Source organism: Bubalus bubalis, chromosome 6 (assembly GCF_019923935.1).
Source record: "Bubalus bubalis isolate 160015118507 breed Murrah chromosome 6, NDDB_SH_1, whole genome shotgun sequence".
NCBI lineage: Eukaryota > Metazoa > Chordata > Mammalia > Artiodactyla > Bovidae > Bubalus > Bubalus bubalis.
The window spans coordinates 8225619-8244563 of record NC_059162.1 but is presented as its reverse complement, the minus strand read 5'-3'; the positions used below and the strand labels follow the sequence as shown (position 1 = coordinate 8244563).

Here is an 18945-nt window from a genome sequence, read left to right as displayed (position 1 = left end):
ATTCATATACAATTCAATGCACATACACTTAATTTTCTCTTGTAAATACCTGGGATTAGAATGGCTGAATCATATCGTTGTAGTTGAACTTTCCAAGAAATTGTTAATTGTTTTCCTAGGTGGATGTGACATTTTACACTCCCCTCAGCAGTGTATGAGTGTTCCAGTCCCTCCACATTCTGGACATCTGGTATCATATGCACTGTTTTATATGTGTCGTGATTTGTTGTTTTGTTGAGCTGCTAAGCCATGTCTGACTCTCTGTGACCCCATGGACTGCAGCACGCCAGGCAATCCTGTCCTTCCCATCCTTTGCTCAGGTTCATGTCCATTGACTCCGTGATGCTATCCAACCATCTCATCCTCTGCTGGCTTCTTCTCCTCTTGCCTTCGATCTTTCCCAGCATCCGGGTCTTTTCCAATGAGTCAGCTCTTCGAATCAGGCGGCCAAAGTATTGGAATTTCAGCTTCAGCAACAGTCCTTCCAATGAATATTCAGGACTGATTTCCTTTAGGATTGACTGGGTTGATCTCCTTGCTGTCCAAGGGACTCTCAAGAGTCTTCTCCAGCAGCACAATTCTAAGGCACCAGTTCTTCCGTACTCAGCCTTCTTTATGGTACAACTCTCATATCCATACATGACTACTAGAAAAACGATAACTTTTACTATACAGACTTTTGTTGGAAAAGTGATGTTCTGCCTTTTTATATGCTGTCTACCTAGGTTTGTCATAGCTTTCCTTCCAAGGAGCAAGCGATGTGTAGTGATATCTCATTGTATTTTAAATTTGCATTTCCCTAATGATTAATGATGCGGAATATCTTTAGATATGATTATTTGCTATCCCTCTATCTTTGGAGAAGTGTCTGTGCAAACTGCCCAATGGGGGTGGGAGGAATGTGTGTGAAAATAACTTTTAATTAAAAGAAAATGTATATTGTTTTCCCTTGACTTAGAACCATAGGCCTTAGGGCTTTAGGATTCCCTGTGGGAAAAGACTCAGGAGGGAAGGAGGAAGCATCTCCATGACCTGGAACTTTAGTATTGAATGCATGGGAACAGCTTAAAACGAGAATAGAAATGGGAAGGGTGGGTCTGGTAGTGGTGAGAGAGCAGAGTGACTTGGGATACTGGCTCTGCAACTACGTTCCGTTTATTCCTCTGGACTGCAGGGTAAACATATCTGCTGTCAGCTTAAAGCGAGATAATGTCAGGCACATAGCTGGGTTTTGATACAGGTTTGCAAATTCTCTGCAGGAGACAGCCCCTTGTGGTCCCAGCTGAAGTGTCCGCAGCCTAAGCAGAGGACACCGCCCTGAGTCAGAACTTGGTCCAGGGGATCCGGATCGGATCTCTGACTTCATTTAAGTGGCCAAAATTGTTTTAGATTTACAGTGTCAGAAAAGATAACGAAAAACTCCAAGGGTCGACGTCTGCGAAGGTGCCTGCTGAACTAGTCTCAGGGTTCTGGCAGGAATGAGTCAAGAACCGCTCGCTGATCCAGTCAGGGATCAACCAGCGGGGGAAAAATAAAGAACTGGTTTGTTTCCGCCCGGTTTCGAACCGGGGACCTTTCGCGTGTGAGGCGAACGTGATAACCACTACACTACGGAAACTCTACAAGAACAACGCTCTCAAAAACTCATCTTGAGAGACATCGGCTTGTCACTGTGTCCCTGGCTAGGAGGAAAGCATGGGGCGCTTTGAGCACAGCCCTGCCTGACCCAAGCGCCTGGAGGTGGCCTGCAAGGTCCTGATGCGCGCCCTGCCTCATGGCCGCAGCACCGGAGGAGCCCCATCTTGCCTTATCTGGAACTTCAGGCGCAAGTGCAGCTCCAGCCAGTGTTGTTGCCGTTGAAAGCCGGAGTCTGCGGGCCAAAGTTCCAGGCTTCCTTAAATGCTTGTCGGGCAATTTTCCCGATCCTGGTGGTCCCGGAGGAACGATGGCGGGGATCCGGCCCGCCCTGGGGCCAGGTCACCCGCCGGCCCTTAGCTCACATCCCCTGCTCCGAGACTGGAGAAAAAATGGTGCAGTAACTACAGGTAGGAAGAGACTTGGGTGACAGATTCGGTCAAGATAAGGAAAACCAGCTCATACTTGAAACAAATATGCACCTTAACGTTTGCCCAGAGCTTACTTGTGAAGGCGATTGTAATGGGAAAACTCGGTTCTCCCCTTCCCGTGTCTTTCTTCCTTTTACTACTCGCACCAGGACTTCACTTTTGGGTACCAGGCGGGAGGATTTCCCCCCCACACCAAGCAAATCTGTGTCTGACACCAGCTAGGTGTCCTACAATTTAACTCAGTTTTGACACTGACTACTTGGAGATAGTGTCAGGTCCACAGGTTAAAGGCCCAGTCCTTCCTTACAAGAATGCCCCCACTTCCTTCAGATGCCAGTCTCAAGCCCAGGTTATTACCTGCACTTCTTTTCAAAATTGAAGTTGAGTCTATTTGCAATACTGTGTTAGTTTCAGGTGTATAGCAAAGTAGTTCTACATGTGATTCTACATTTATATGTATATATTAATTTTTTTCCAATTCTTTTCCATTATAGTTCATTACAAGATATTACATATAGTACTTAAGCTATAGGTAAATCCTAGTCACTTATTTTATATACAGTAGTATGCATATGTTAATCTGACACTCCGAATATATCCTTTTCTCTTTGGTAGCCATCAGTTTGTTTTCCATAAGTTCATTTCTGTTTTGTAAATAAGTTCATTTGTACTGTTTTTTTAGATTCCACATACAAGTGATATCATATGATATTTGTCTTTGACTTACTTCGCTTACTATGATCATCTCTAGGTCTATTCATGTTGCTGCAAATGATGTTACTTCATTCTCTCATGGCTGAGTAATGTTCCATAGTATATATACCCCACATCTTAAGTCAATCATCTGTCAGTGAACACGGGTTTCTTCCAATAGTCCCAAATGTCTTGACTGTTACCAATTATGCTGCTATGAACATGGAGGTGCATGTATTTTTCAAATTCATTGTTTCCCAGTATATGCTTAGGAGTGAGATTGCTGAATCATATGGTAACTCTATTATTAGTGTTTTAAGGAAACTCTGTACTGTTTTCATAGTGGCTGCGCCAATTTACATTCCCACCAACATTGTAGGAGGGTGCGTTGCTTTTTCTCCACACCTCTAGCATTTATTATTTATAAACTTTTTGATGGTGGCCATTCTGACTTGTGTGGGGTGATATCTCCTATTTTATTTGCGTTTCTCTAATAATTAGTGATACTGAGCATCTTTTCATGTACCTATTGGCCATCTGTATGTTTTTTTTGGAGAAATATCTATTTAGGTCTTCTGCCCATTTATTGATTGGGTGCATTGTTTGTTTGTTGTTGTTGTTATTGAGTTGTATGAGTTGTTTGTATATTTTGGAAATTAAGCCGTTATTGGTTGCATCATTTGCATGTATTTACTCCCAGTCTGTAGGTTCTTCTCATTTTGTTTATGGTTTCCTTTGCTGTGCAAACATTTATAAGTTTGATTAGGTCCCATTTGTTTATTTTTGCTTTTACTTCTGTTGCTTTGGGATTCTGACCTAAGAAAATATTGCTTGATTCATGTCAGAGAATGTTTCAGTGTGTTCTCTTCTAGGAGTTTTGTGGTGTCGTATCTTCTGACCCGCTGTAGATGATAGATTGGGGGTTCCAGTGATCCCTTCATCAGATTGCATTAATTTGCTAGAGCAGCTCACAGAACTCTTACTTGCATCAACTGCGTCAGTGTATTAAAGAATATGATACAGGATACAGATGGATAACCAGATATAGAAATACATCAGGCAAGATCTAGGAGGCTCTCTAGTGTGGAAACTTCTGTCCCTGTAGAGTTAATGTGCATCCTCCTCCTGGTGTTACATTTTCCAATCTGGAAGCTTTCTGGACCCCATGCTTTTGGGATTTTATGGAGGCTTCCCTTTCTGATGGATGGAGCTGAAAATTCCCAGTTTTTAATCATGGCTTGGTCTTTCTTGTGACCAGCCACGAATCTAGTCGTCAAGCAGGAGCCCATTCAGTGTCATTTCCTTAGAACAGAAGATTCTCCCAGTGCTTTTATCACTTAGGAAATTAAAAGGGTTTTAGGAATTCTGTGCCAGGAGTCAGGGACAGAGACCAATATATATATTTTCTCTTTTCTCTTTTCTTACAGCCCACCAACCCTGGTCTCTGGCCACTGACCCCTTCCATCAAAATGATACACAAGTTCAAAAGTACAAGTTCACATTACTGGAATCCAAAGTAGTCATTAAAAATCATTCCTGTCCATCATCATATTGTATGAGACTGTCTCCCGGGGCAAGACCACTCAGGTTTGCAGGCTTTCATTCCATCTTCTCAAGTTCCAAAAGCAGGCATGTTCTCAGCAAACATATGGCTTCACCCTTTCAGGCACCTTACATAATTGAGCTGAGGCAATATCATGCCTTGTTCTGAGCCTCTTTCAGGGTGTTGATGTAATATGGGAATGTTTCCTTATTACATAATTCATTTATTCATTACTTTACTGTTAACTGCTATTATTCCTCCTTCTCTCTGTTTATACCCAAACTCTTTTGCCTTTGGAAGGGATATTAGACTATGCTGGTCTGTACTGCCCGCAGTAGTACTAGTGTGGCCTGTGCCTCCCCATCAGTCCACTTCTGTTCAGATGAGGTAAGTTTACATAGTGCAGAACTAGTGGGCTATCTTAACCACCAAGCCATATAACTGCCTTCACTGTTAGCCCCAATTTTGTCAGTGGGTTGAAGCCACATCCTGCCCCAATAGGCTCTTAGTAATTATGACCGATCAGAAATCAGATCAGAAGATCAGAAACACAGTTGTACATTTTGGTTAGGATTATGCCTATTTTCAGCTCTAGCTGTAGCCCTGGTCCTATGACCACTGCATCAGTAAAGGAGACAAAAAAGTCGAGGTGATGTGTTGAAGAAAGAATGACTAGCATCCTTCCACACCCCAGTCCCCCAGATCCACCAGTAAAACAGAGATACATTGAGCAGGGAGACTCCTTTAGTCCCTCTTATTTTGAGTGTAAGCACCCTCTGACTCATTTCAGTTCCGTTCAGTCCCTCAGTCATGAACGACTCTTTGTGACCCCATGGATTGCAGCATGCCAGGCTTCCCTGTCCATCACCAGCTCCCAGAGCTTGTTCAAACTCATGGCCATCGAGCCAGTGATGCCATCCAGCCATCTCATCCTCTGTCGTCCCCTTCTCCTCCTGCCCCCAATCTCTCCCAGCATCAGGGTCTTTTCCAGTGAGTCAGTTCTTTGCATCAGGTGGCCAAAGTATTGGGGTTTCAGCTTCAGCATCAGTCCTTCCAATGAATATTCAGGACTGATTTCCTTTAGGATTGATTGTTTGGGACTCTCAAGAGCCTTCTCCAACACCACAGTTTGAAAGCATCAGTTCTTCAGTTCTCAGCTTTCTTTATGGTCCAACTCTCACATCCATACATGACTACTGGAAAAACCATAGCTTTGACTAGATGGGCCTTTGTTGGCAAAGTAATCTCTGCCTTTTAATATGCTGTCTAGGTTGGTCATAGCTTTTCTCCCAAGGAGAAAGTGTCTTTTAATTTCATGGTAGCAGTGACCATCTGCAGTGATTTTGGAGCCCAAGAAAATAGTCTCTCACTGTTTCCATTGTTTCCCATCTATTTGCCATGAAGTCATGGGACTGGATGCTATGATCTTAGTTTTCTTAATGTTGACTTTTAAGCCAACTTTTTCACTCTCCTCTTTCATTTTCTTCAAGAGGCTCTTTAGTTCTTCTTTGCTTTCTGCCATAAGGCTGGTGTCATCTGCATATCTGAGGTTGTTGATATTTTTCCTGGCAATCTTGATTCCAGCTTGTGCTTCACCAGCTCGGCATTTTGCATGATATAAGTTAAATAAGCAGGGTGACAACATATAGCCTTAACATACTCCTTTCCCAATTTTGAGCTAGTCTGCTGTTCCATGTTCAGTTCTAACTGTTGCTTCTTAACCTGCATACAGATTTCTCAGGAGGCAGGTAACGTGGTCTAGTATTTCCATCTCTTGAAGAATTTTCCAGAGTTTGTTGTGATCCACACAGTCGAAGGCTTTAGTATAGTCAATGAAGCAGAAGTTTTTTCTGGAATTCTCTTGATTTTTCTATGGCCCAAAGGATGTTGGCAATTTGATTTCTGGTTCTTCTGCCTTTTCTAAATCCATCTTGAACATCTGAAAGTTCTCAGTTCATGTACTGTTGAAGACTTGCTTGGAGAATTTTGAGCATTACTTAGCATGTGAGATGAGTGCAATTGTGTGGTAGTTTGAACATTCTTTGGTGTTGCCCTTCTTTGGGATTGGAAGGAAAACTGATCTTTTCCAGTCCTGTGGCCACTGCTGAGTTTTCCAAATTTGCTGGCATATTGAGTACAGCACTTTCAAAGCATCATCTTTTAGGATTTTAAATAGCTCAACTGGAATTCCATCCCCTCCACTAGCTTTGTTCATAGTGATGCTTCCTAAGGCCCATTTGACTTTGCACTCCAGGGTGTCTGGCTCGAGGTGAGTGATCATGGTTGTCTGGGTTATGAAGATCTTTTTTGTATAGTTCTTCTGTGTATTCTTGCCACCTCTTCTTAATATCTTCTGCTTCTGTTAGGTCCACACTGTTTCTGTCCTTTATTGAGCCCATCTTTGCATGAAATGTTCCCTTGATATCTCTAATTTTCTTGAAGAGATCTCTAGTCTTTCCCATTCTATTGATTCTACTTAGCATGTCTAATTAACGTTGCTTGAAGGGTGGATGTACATGGTTCCTGTTTTATAATATTAGAGAGGGAAAATATTCCCCAGTCAGATCCAGTGTCCATCCCCATAATACAATCAGGTAGAAGATACATAACCACTTCACATAAAACCTGTTCAAACATACCAATTCTCCTGCCAACTAGTACTGTAATTCCATAAACATTTACACTCCTAACTGTAGCCTCCACTAGGAGTTCATCAACAGATTTTGAGTTTTCAATACTAGGTAAGGGAAGTGTTCCCCAGCCAGACATAATATCCATTTCCAGAAAACATTCACATAAAGGAGACACAGCTTTACATGAATCTTGTTTGGACAGTCCCACTTTTATACTCTTACTGGTGTGCTCACATGTTCAATCCCTGAGTCAGGAAGATCCCCTGGAGGAGGGCATGGCAACCCATTCCAATGCTCTTGCCTGGAGAATCCCATGGACAGAGATAGGGTCCCACAGATTCAGACACAACTGAAGCAATTTAGCATGCAATCTAACTGAAGATGTCATGGCTTCACCAATAGGTTTTGGTACCAGAGTGCATGAGGAATCCTATATCACTTATATGTGTGTCTAGGTCATATAACACCATCTGTGATTGTTCAATAGTGAACTGTGGGTCCTGTCTCAATGTAAATGTGCCCTTCCGCTCAGCAGCATTCGAAATGAAAGACATAGCCCCTCAATTAGCCATTCTCAGCATCCATTTTAATAAAGGCGCTTCAGGAAGCTGATGCTGCTATGAGTCGACCCTTTCACACTATACTCCCTGGTTTCAGTAGTTTGTTGGTTTTCCCCTCCCCCCACATTGACGACCTTCTTGCTAACCAAGGCCTTAGAGGTACTTTGTTGTCCTGGCATAATTTTTCCCACTGTGGGCAGCTTTGAGGTTAGTGGCTGAAGTTCAGACCAACCCAAGTCTGAGGTTGGATGAACATCAAGTTCTGACCCAGCACTTTCTTTATTTTACCTATTACAGATAATGATGACCAAGAGATTATATGTTTAGTGTGCTTTTTATTATATGCATTTCCTTCTTATTAAATGAGTCAGCTCTTCAGGAGTCAGATTGATTCCCGTCTCTAAATTCCATTAGTAGAGACTTGAAGTTTAACACTATGGGTGACCAGGTAGCCATCCAGGGGTCAAAGATTCATCAGACACTACCCTCTTATCCTTTCTCTTCCCAAACCACATGTTTCCATGAGCCAGGGTGGTTCTAGCAAATCCCACTTCACTGGCACCAACTAGAATTTGGAAAAACCTGTTTTTCCCTTCCTATGTTTTTCTTTCCTGTGAGTCTCCTTTATTACTCACACAACACTTCATCCTGTCGCAAAATATGTGGAGGTTTTTCTCCATACTAATTCTCAGTCTGTGACACCAGCTGGATGTTCTACAGTTTAACTCACTTTGGACACTACATAGTGTCAAACAGAGAATTGCTTGCTGTGAGGGAAAAATCTCCACACATTTGGTGACCAGAGTGATATGCTGTGTAAGAAATAAAAGAGACTCATAGGAAAGGAAACATACAGTGGGGAAAAAACGGGATTTTCCCTACACAGAAGAAGGAGAACTAAAGTGTTCCCTTTTTAGCACTTTCATGCTCTCTCACATTTAATGAGAGAGAGTGTTCATAACAATGATATGAAGGAAGGGAGGCAGGAGAGAGATGGGTCCCAGGCTAAACAGTTTCTCTGCTGTATACAGATACTCCAAAATAGCAGGAGTGAGAGAGAAGCTGGGACTTGCCCAGATAAGAGATAAAAGACCACATATTCCTTATTCTTGAAGTCAGAGAAACTCCCCAACTATACATGTGCAGAAAGGCTCCTTGGAGGTCAAAAAGGGAGGGTCGCCACTCCAGAGTAAGTGATGTGATGCTTATCACCCATCGGCCTCTTCACTGGAATTCATCTTGGCCAAGGGGTGTGCACGCACACAAGGGAGGACCCTGTCATATCCCAAATACGGATTCAGAACTAGGCAAAGCAAAATGACTGGCCAGTAGAAACTTGGAAGAAATGCCCCATAAAGCTGGCTCAAACTACCGCAAGGGTGTGACTTTCTCCCTGAGCCCACCCATGTGTCTATCCACATGTACTGTACTTGTTTCCCTTCCAATAAACACTTCTCTTGTTTCATTACTTTCTGTCTGTTGTGGGAATTCATTTCTACACAGCCGATGGGCCAGGGCCTTGTCACTGGCCACAGGTCCCTGGCGGTCTAGTGGCTAGGATTCAGTACTCTCACTGACAAGGCCTGACTTCAGTCTCTGGCTGGGAACCGAAACTCTGCTTCAAGCCACTGCAGGCCGAGGCCACCTGAGATAAGATGTGTTAAAGATGTTTTAAAGCGTGTAGAGATGAAGAGACTGAGCTAAGCACATTTTACTTGCTTAAGATGGAAGAGTCAATTAATATCAAAAAAGAGTGCACGAGCCTGATCGTCTCAGGCTGTATCTAGTCTTACCAGGACTATACCTTATAACCTGAGGAAGCAGGAAAGAGTGGAGGCCTAAAGACTACAGACCCTGCAGTGACAGTATGCCTGGAGGGGTTCAAGAAACATCTGTGGGTGGTAGGTCAGTCAGTCAGTCAGTCAGTCAGTTCAGCCGCTCAGTCGTGTCCGACTCTTTGCAACCCCATGAATTGCAGCACGCCAGGCCTCCCTGTCGGTAGAACCCCAAAATACTTTGTGTAAAATGATCGCTGAGGTCAAATGACCTCATCTTCTCAACGGTGTCAGGGGTGGAATTATCTGAGGAGGTAAGGAGTAGAGACAGTTTGGGGATACCATGTGAGAAAAACATTGGGAGGTTAAGAGAAAGGTGAGAATATTACCAAAAGAGCAGAGGAGACTTACTTGTGGTTGGATGATACACATTTCTGGGGGACTAGACATGGAACAACAGACTGGTTCCAAATAGGAAAAGGAGTACGTCAAGGCTGTATATTGTCACCCTGCTTATTTAACTTCTATGCAGAGTACATCATGAGAAACGCTGGGCTGGAAGAAGCACAAGCTGGAATCAAGATTGCCAGGAGAAATATCAATAACCTAAGATATGCAGGTGACACCACCCTTATGGCAGAAAGTGAAGAGGAACTAAAAAAGCCTCTTGATGAAAGTGAAAGAGGAGAGTGAAAAAGTTGGCTTAAAGCTCAACATTCAGAAAACGAAGATCATGGCATCTGGTCCCATCACTTCATGGGAAATAGATGGGGAAACAGTGGAAACAGTGTCAGACTTTATTTTTTGGGGCTCCAAAATCACTGCAGATGGTGACTGCAGCCATGAAATTAAAAGACGCTTACTCCTTGGAAGGAAAGTTGTGACCAACCTGGACAGCATATTAAAAAGCAGAATTATTACTTTGCCAACAAAGGTCTGTCTAGTTGAGGCTATGGGTTTTCCAGTGGTCATGTATGGATGTGAGAATTGGATTGTGAAGAAAGCTGAGCACTGAAGAATGGATGCTTTTGAACTGTGGTGTTGGAGAAGACTCTTGAGAGTCCCTTGGACTGCAAGGAGATCCAACCAGTCCATCCTAAAGGAGATCAGTCCTGGGTGTTCATTGGAAGGACTGATGCTGAGGCTGAAACTCCAATACTTTGTCCACCTCATGCAAAGAGTTGACTCATTGGAAAAGACTCTGATGCTGGGAGGGATTGGGGGCAGGAGGAGAAGAGGATGACAGAGGATGAGATGGTTGGATGGCATCACCAACTCAATGCACATGAGTTTGGGTGAATTCTGGGAGTTGGTGATGGACAGGGAGGCCTGGTGTGCTGCAATTCATGGGGTCGCAAAGAGTTGGACACGACTGAGCAACTGAACTGAACTGAACTGAGAATGGCACCATGTTGGCTGACTACTCCAGAAGCTCTAATCTGAAAAGGGCCTAGAGGAGAAAGTGGGTATGGGATAAATAACCAAAGGATAAGGAGGTTTAAGGAGCTATGAAACGCGATGTGAGGGCACCAGGGGAGTAGATGTTTGTGGGCTGAGAATGTGCTGAGTGTGAAAAGACATCAGAAATGGCTAATGGCCTGAATTCTCATTGGAGAGTCAGAAGTCTATCAGCTGAAGTAAAATTAATAGAAAATGCATAAATTGGCTTGCTGCTGCTGCTGCTGCTAAGTCGCTTCAGTTGTGTCTGACTTTGTACGATCCCATAGACGGAAGCCCACCAGGCTCCCCGTCCCTGGGATTCTCCAGGCAAGAACACCGGAGTGGGTTGCCATTTCCTTCTCCAATGCATGAAAGTGAAAAGTGAAAGTGAAGTCACTCAGTCGTGTCCGACTCTCAGCGACCCCATGGACTGCAGCCTACCAGGCTCTGCTGTCCATGGGATTTTCCAGGCAAGAGTACTGGAGTGGGGTGCCATTGCCTTCTCCGATAAATTGGCTTACCTATCCTCAAAATGCCACCATCAGCAACTCGGATTATAGGCTCCCTTGTCCACATCTAGCAGGAAAAGTGTTTATTTCTCACAGAACTCATTATTGAAGAGTAATTGTACTATAGATAAAGAGGATGGGATGTGCTTCTTAGTTTGAGCCAATCAGGGCTACTCTTGAAGTTAGAGGTAGGATTAATCCTACTTAGACTTTATGGCTGACAAATTCAAGGTTTTGTGAAGTATGCCAAAGAGACGGGAATGCTGAGGTGGCAACCCTCAAATGTTCTTACAAAGGATAAGATGGTAAAAAAACAACAAAAACTGGGGGGAAGGATGGCATACACTTTTAGCAACTGGAACAGATGCTAGGAGAGTTTCTACTCTAAAGGCGTTTTCTTCTGAGTAGTTCCCACTCTGTGAGGTCAGATGAGACCCTGGACAGCCCAGAACACAGGGACCCTCCCCCCGTATCCCCACAGACCCCTGTCAGTGTGGGCTAGTCTCTGATTCTCCTCCCCTGCCAGGACCGGACCGTGCCAGTGCCTTTCCCCATGTCAGCCTCCGAGGAGGCAGACCTTTCACACATCTGACCCCAAGCGCCAGTGGGTCTCTGGGAGAGCTGCCTGGAGTTCACCGCATCACACCTTATCTGGCTCAGGAGAATCACTCTTCATCTACTCATCACTGTTTCCCACCCAGATTTTCCCCTAAAGCAACTCCTTACGGGGAGCTATTTCCCTGAGTACACAGCAACCCTGACATATTAATCACGTCTTTCTGGGCAGAGGTGGTGGCAATCCTCCAACAAGAAGTTGAAGTTCCCTTTCTGGGTTGAATAACAAAATTTTCTTGGCTCTGAAAAGTCATGTCACTCCTCCCGCATCTCACCCCTGCCCCACCCCACCCCACTTCCTTTTAAAACTTGACTCTGTCCCTGACTCTTTGCAATCCCATTGCTTAATGTCTTCCATCACACCCTCCTCCTCAGGACTCTAATACTTATGTAATGTAAGGACTTGGCAGCAAGAGACAATGGGCAGAGACTTCTTTGTGGCGTGGACGCTGGTGGTGGTGAGGAGGAGGCAAAGGATGTCCTAGAACGAGTTTTCAATAGAGGAGGCACAGTCTCCGGGAAAAAAATTACACATTAAATTTGCAATCTGGAGAGGAAGTAGAGTTTTGAAATGAACTTTAATGGCTTCCAGATTTCACTCTCATAACCCTGATGCTAGACAGTTTCTCAAAGAGGCACAGTTGTTTTGATTAGAAATGAAATGAAGCATAGTCAATAGAAATAGAAAATAGTCATAGAAAATGAAGCAGAGTCAATAAACTATTAGACTACGAGAATTCAACAAGGTTGTTAGCTACAAAATGAACACACAAAAATCGGTATATCTACCACATCAGCAGTAATCACCTAGGAAACTTAAGAGGACATAGAATAAAAGCCTAAAGTACCTACAACAAGCCATAGAACAAATTCACATCATCTTTGTATGGAGAAATATTTAAAATTACTGAAGGACAAGAGGAGAACTATTTAATGAAGACATCTACATTAGTCACAAATGAAGTAATTTGATAGTATAAAGATGACAGTTTTTCCCAAATCCTCCTACAAAATCCATGCAGCATCTATATACCAACAGGGTGGCTTTATAACTTGACAATTGATTTTTAAATTTACATGAGTACATAAATCTGTGGATAATTAAGGGAATTTTGAAAAAGGATACTGTCAGTAATGCCTAACACGGCTCAAAAGACTGAGTAGAGACTCACTATACTTGATATGAAAAAATAATAGAAAGCCATAGTAATAAAATGGTATTATTCTATCATTGGTATAGGATAGAAATAGCAGCATAAATTAATGAGTTGCTTAGTAGATAATCTTGGGTAAAGTGACTTACTGTATACCGTAAAAAGAAATTTGGATTGTAACTCACATAATTACAAATTTCCAATAGAGTAAATATTAAAAAGTGAAAGATTGAACTACAGGCCGAGTAGGAGAACAGGCAGAACGGTGCTTTTGCTACCTTGGGGTGTGAAGGGATTTTTTAAACATAAGATTGTGAAAGCACAAAGCACGGAGAGAAACACAGATGAATGTGAGCAAATGAAAAGGAAAGACTTCGACACGGCACCGCACAGACAGCGTGAACAGCGACAGATGGGGCGAGGTACCGCAGCATCTAAAGCAAACGAGGGGCTGATATTTAGATTCTAGAATTTACAAAGACCTTTCTTTAAAAACGGAGATATAATTGACATATGAGGAACTTCCTCAACAATAATCTCCCCCGCCCCGCCAAAAAAAAAATAAATAAGAAAGCCAACTGGAAACCCAATAGGAAGAAAAGTGTGCAAAGAATATCATTAGTCAATTCACAGAAGGAGAAAACGAGATGGCTCAAAATTTGAAGAGACGGTGAATCTTACTAGTACTTAGAAAAGTGAAAATAAAACTGAGATATCACCTCACATTTTTGAGTGGGAAACATTAGAAAGTAAGTTTAACTAAAATATAGAGAAATGGGAATACTCACGTCTTGTTGGTAGAAGTTCAAATAGCTCAGCATAGTGGGAAGCGACCTGGAAGCCCTTACGTAACCATGTGCTCTGACTCAGCAGTCTTCCTACTATATGCCACAGAGAAATGAACATGTAGGTCTGTTAGGAAACTTGTACCAGGATATTCAAGATAGGACTGTGTGTGATAGTGAGAGCTGGATGCAGTCCAGATGTCTATCACTATAGATTAATTTATGCTTGATTTACTTATGCTTATGCAACATGGAGCTTGACAAGAAAGCGATAGTCCCACTGACTTTTGTAAGAGTCTCTCTATTCACTCTGGAGAAAATGGTGTATAGAGATAAGCTACTCTGCACTGCTGTTGACTGGTTCCTATAAACTGATATCCGCTATTCCTTTGCTCTCCCCATCTCTGTGTTTTGTATCTTTTTAAAATCTCATACTATTGTTTTACTGAGGGTTGAAGAGAGTGAAATTAGATACGCTTATGCAATCTACCGTCTTCATCTGTAACCTCTTCTTGCTGCTTGTCTTTAGTCCGTTCAGGCTGCTATTAACAAAATACCACAGACTCGGTTTGTAAACAGCAGAAATGTATCACTTACCATTCTGGAGAGTAAATGAAACCACAGAGATGTATATTCTAACATGGATGATTACACTGAAGCCAACTGTCATTATTTTAACATATCTTGGCAAAGATCCTTGGACACAAGGGAAGAAAATTAAATATTAGATTTTTTAATGCAGAGGAAAAACACAAACATTCCCTCAAAAGAGGAATTATCTCATATATGCATCCATATCTACATATATCTGAAAAGATACAGAATATGCTAGTATCTATTGCTTCTGGGGATAACTACATGGCTGAAAGAAGGTTTTTAGACTTAGATTTTACTCTTTGCCCTTTCAAACTTTGCAATGTGTACATATTATTTATTTAAATAATGAAAAAAATTCCTCTGCTTCAGAGTTTATTGTAGTAGGAAATGGCAGGCTGAAAAAATAGGCAGCAACTGAAAAAATAGAATACTTTAAAATTATATATGATATAATATATTGCAGCTCTCTATATAATACATACCGTGTGTGCATGCTAAGCCGCTTCAGTGTTGTCTGACTCTGTGCGACCCAATGAACTGCAGCCCACCAGGCTCTTCTGTCTGTGGGATTCTCCAGGGAAGAACACTGGAGTGGGTTGACATGATCTCCTCCAGGACATTTTCCTGACCCAGGGATCAAACCTGCATCTCTTACATTTCCTGCATTGGCAGGTGAGTTCTTTACCACTACAGCCAACTGGAAAGCCCAATACATATAGTATTTTAATATAAATATAATATGTAAACCGTATGTAGTTTATGTAGTTGGAGAAGGCAATGGCAACCCACTCCAGTACTCTTGCCTGGAGTACTCTTGCCTTGCAGTCCATGGGGTTGCTAAGAGTCAGGCACAACTGAGCAACTTCACTTTCACTGTTCACTTTCATGCACTGGAGAAGGAAATGGCAACCCACTCCAGTATTCTTACCTGGAGAATCCCAGGGACAGAGGAACCTAGTGGGCTGCTGTCTATGGGGTCGCACAGAGTCGGACATGACTGAAGCGACTTAGCAGCAGCAGCCGCAGTTTATGTAGTAAACTGTAAATGTAATACTTTAAAAAGTTATTAGAGGGCTGTGAAGCAAAGAGGACTAGATGAACGAAAATTATATAGAGAAATAGCCTCAGGTAAGCTGAGATTGTTAGTTGTTCTCTTCCCTCTGAAAATTTTCTGAGTCTGGGACCAAGGTGAGAATTAGATATCAGGTCGCAAAGAGTTGGACATGACTGAGCGACTGAACTGAACTGAGGCAGAGTATTAAGCAGCAAAGACAGCACTTTGCCAACAAAGGTCCGTATAGATAGTCAAAGCTATGTTCTTTCCAGTAGTCATGTACAGATGTGAGAATTGAACCATAAAGAAGGTAGAGCACCAAAGAATTGATGCTTTTGAACTGTGGTACTGGAGAAGACTCTTGAGAGTCCCTTGGACTGCAAGGAGATCAAACCAATCAATCCTAAAGAAAATCAACTCTGAATACACATTAGAAGGACTGATGCTGAAGCTGAAGCTCCAATACTTTGGCCACCTGATGTGAAGAGCCAACTTATTGGAAAATACCCTGATGCTGAGAAAGATTGAAGTCAGAAGGAGAAAAGGGCAACAGTCTGTCCATGAACTTGGGCAAATGCTGAGAGATGGTGAGGGACAGGGAGGCCTGGTGTGCTGCAGTCCATGGGGTTGCAAAGAGTCAGACATGACTTGGCAACTGAACAATAACAACAAAGGCACAGGAACCCTACTAAAGGAAAGAAGAACTAGCAGAACTTTTGATGGCCATACTGGTTTGTTGATAGATAAAACTCAATGGAACATCAAACAAATGGCTATTTCCCCACACACAACATTTGTTGAAAACTGGGTTACCATGGGAGGCTGAGTGCTGAGATGAAAAGGCAGAGTGAGATCTTCTGCAACGTCTCGGTGCTTGGCAGACAGGGTGCCAGAGAGAGTGGCCTGCAGTAAGTACAAATATATATATCAGAGTTTACTCTTGAGATCATTGATATCAGAGTTGGACTAAATCTGACTAAAATTGTACCTATCCATCAGTTCAGTTCAGTTCAGTTCAGTTGCTCAGTCGTGTCTGACTCTTTGCGACCCCATGAATCACAGCACACCAGGCCTCCCTGTCCATCACCAGCTCCCGGAGTTCACCCAAACCCATGTCCATTGAGTCGGTGATGCCATCCAGCCATCTCATCCTCTGTCATCCCCTTCTCCTCCTGCCCTCAATCTTTCCCAGCATCAGGGTCTTTTCCAATGAGTCAACTCTTCACATGAGGTGACCAAAGTATTGGAGTTTCAGCTTCAACATCAGTCCTTCCAATGAACACCCAGTGGAGAAGGAAATGGCAACCCACTCCAGTAATCTTGCCTGGAGAATTCCATGAACAGAGGAGCCTGGCAGGCTACAGTCCATGGGGTTGTAGAGTCAGGCATGACTGAGCAACTATCACTCACACTCATTCTTAATAGTGCCCTTCCTAAATACCATGGGGAATACAACAGTTTCTAGAGAAGCACTTTGAGCACTCAAAGCTTTGTTTTCTAACTGGTATTCCTCAGCCACTTGTCCATCAATTACTCCTATGGTTCTAGCATATATCTTCTGAGAATTAATAGTGAGCAATGTTTCGAAGCAAGGTTTCACACTTAACCGTGATTAATACAATTTATGCCTGCATATGCTCTAGATTTGGAGGATGATGATACATTTGATAGGAGATAGTATCTAGATTAGCCATTGTTATGTGCATTTTGATACATTTTTAGCTTCTCAATAAAAGGTGATTTCATGCTTCAGTGAATTCTTCACAGATTTCAAAAATAATGTGTATGTGTAAATACACGTATTTCACTAGAAAGCAAGTACCTTTAAGGAATTCCAGGTGTATAACATGGCCCCGTAACTTTCTTCGTAAGTAAGGAGGCTAGATAAATGATGCTTGATGATAATGTACTCCACCTCCTATTGGAAAATTAACATTATTTACCAAGAAGGAACTAGGGGAATAGGGGGCAAAGATTTGCATTGCTGAAGAGTCAAAAATCCACTGAAAATATTTTCTACATGCAAAAAGGAAACATGTATATTGAGAGCAAAGAGAAGAACAGTGAAGGTGCATGATAAAGCTTTTTTTTAATGATGAAAACGTAATGGTTCATAAGTGTGTCTAGAGCTTAATTTCTAACAGGCAAGCTGGGGATTTTAGGTACAATGATCCAGTTTAGTTTCTCAAAGCCTAGCTGCTATAGCCACAGTATAGGATCTCTTCCTATTAGACTGCTACTGCATTGAAAGATTGCAACTTCCTAGAGTTCTTTTTAAGAACAAACTATGTTGTTGCTTTGAGGGAACCAAAGAACCTAAAATAGCCCCTGGCCAGTATTGCTCTGAGGTCTCAAGTGTTATTTCTCTGGGAAACTTGGTACATGGTACAGGAGTTTAAGAGTAGCATTGTCTTGCCTTAATTTCTGTACTGGGAATTTCAGCAAATAAACTATGATATGAGGAATTCAAAAAACAAAACAAAACAATGAACACCCAGGATTGATGTCTTTTAGAATGGACTGGTTGGATCTCCTTGCAGTCCAAGGGACTCTCAAGAGTCTTCTCCAACACCACAGTTCAAAAGCATCAATTCTTCTGTGCCCAGCTTTCTTTATGGCCCAACTCTCACATCCATACATGACTACTGGAAAAACCATAGCCTTGACTAAACGGACCTTTGTTGACAAAGTAATGTCTCTGTTTTTTAATATGCTGTCTAGGTTGGTCATAACTTTCCTTCCAAAGAATAAGTGTCTTTTAATTTCTTGGCTGCAATCACCATCTGCAGTGATTTTGGAGCCCCAAAAAATAAAGTCTGACACTGTTTCCATGTCTATTTGCCATGAAGTGATGGGACCGGATGCCATGGTCTTAGTTTTCTGGATGTTGAGCTTTAAGCCAACTTTTTCACTCTGCTCCTTCACTTTCATCAAGAGGCTTTTTAGTTCTTCTTCACTTTCTGCCATAAGGGTGGTGTCATCTGCATATCTGAGGTTATTGAGATTTCTCCCGGCAATCTTGATTCCAGCTTGTGCTTCTTCCAGCCCAGCGTTTCTCATGATGTACTCTGCATAGAAGTTAAATAAGCAGGGTGACAATATAGAGCCTTGACGTACTCCTTTTCCTATTTGGAACCAGTCTGTTGTTCCATGTCCAGTTCTAACTGTTGCTTCCTAACCTGCATGCAGGTTTCTCAAGAGGCAGGTCAGGTGGTCTGGTATTTCATCTCTTTCAGAATTTTCCACAGTTTATTGTGATCCACACAGTCAAAGGCTTTGGCATAGTCAATAAAGCAGAAATAGATGTTTTTCTCGAACTTGCTGGCTTTTTCAATGATCTAGGGCATGTACCTATCCATGACCCAGATTAATTCACAATTGGATTAAAGTGATCAACTCTAATCCTCTCTGCCTGACAGAAAAAAATAAAAGGGAAAAAAACCCTTTGGGAGGAAACATCTACTTCAGTCTCTATAGTTATTTTATTCAATGTCCATCATACAATAAAAATTAGGAGACAT

General features: G+C 42.3%; 1 protein-coding gene and 1 non-coding gene across 3 annotated transcripts in view; both read right to left on the bottom strand.

The window, feature by feature from the left end:
- CFAP126 (cilia and flagella associated protein 126) overlaps positions 1-13793 on the bottom strand; it is a 51571-nt gene extending 37778 nt beyond the window's left edge. Inside the window, exon 1 of one of the 2 annotated variants that reach the window (XM_044944114.2) lies at positions 13777-13793. The gene's annotated coding sequence lies outside the window, so the exon portion shown is untranslated. The remainder of the gene's footprint in view (positions 1-13776) is intronic. The other variant, XM_025287482.3, reaches the window with a different exon arrangement.
- On the bottom strand, positions 1546-1618 carry TRNAV-CAC. Its single transcript has one exon. It is a non-coding gene; the product is annotated as a tRNA-Val (tRNA).
- Positions 13794-18945: the final 5152 nt, after the last annotated feature.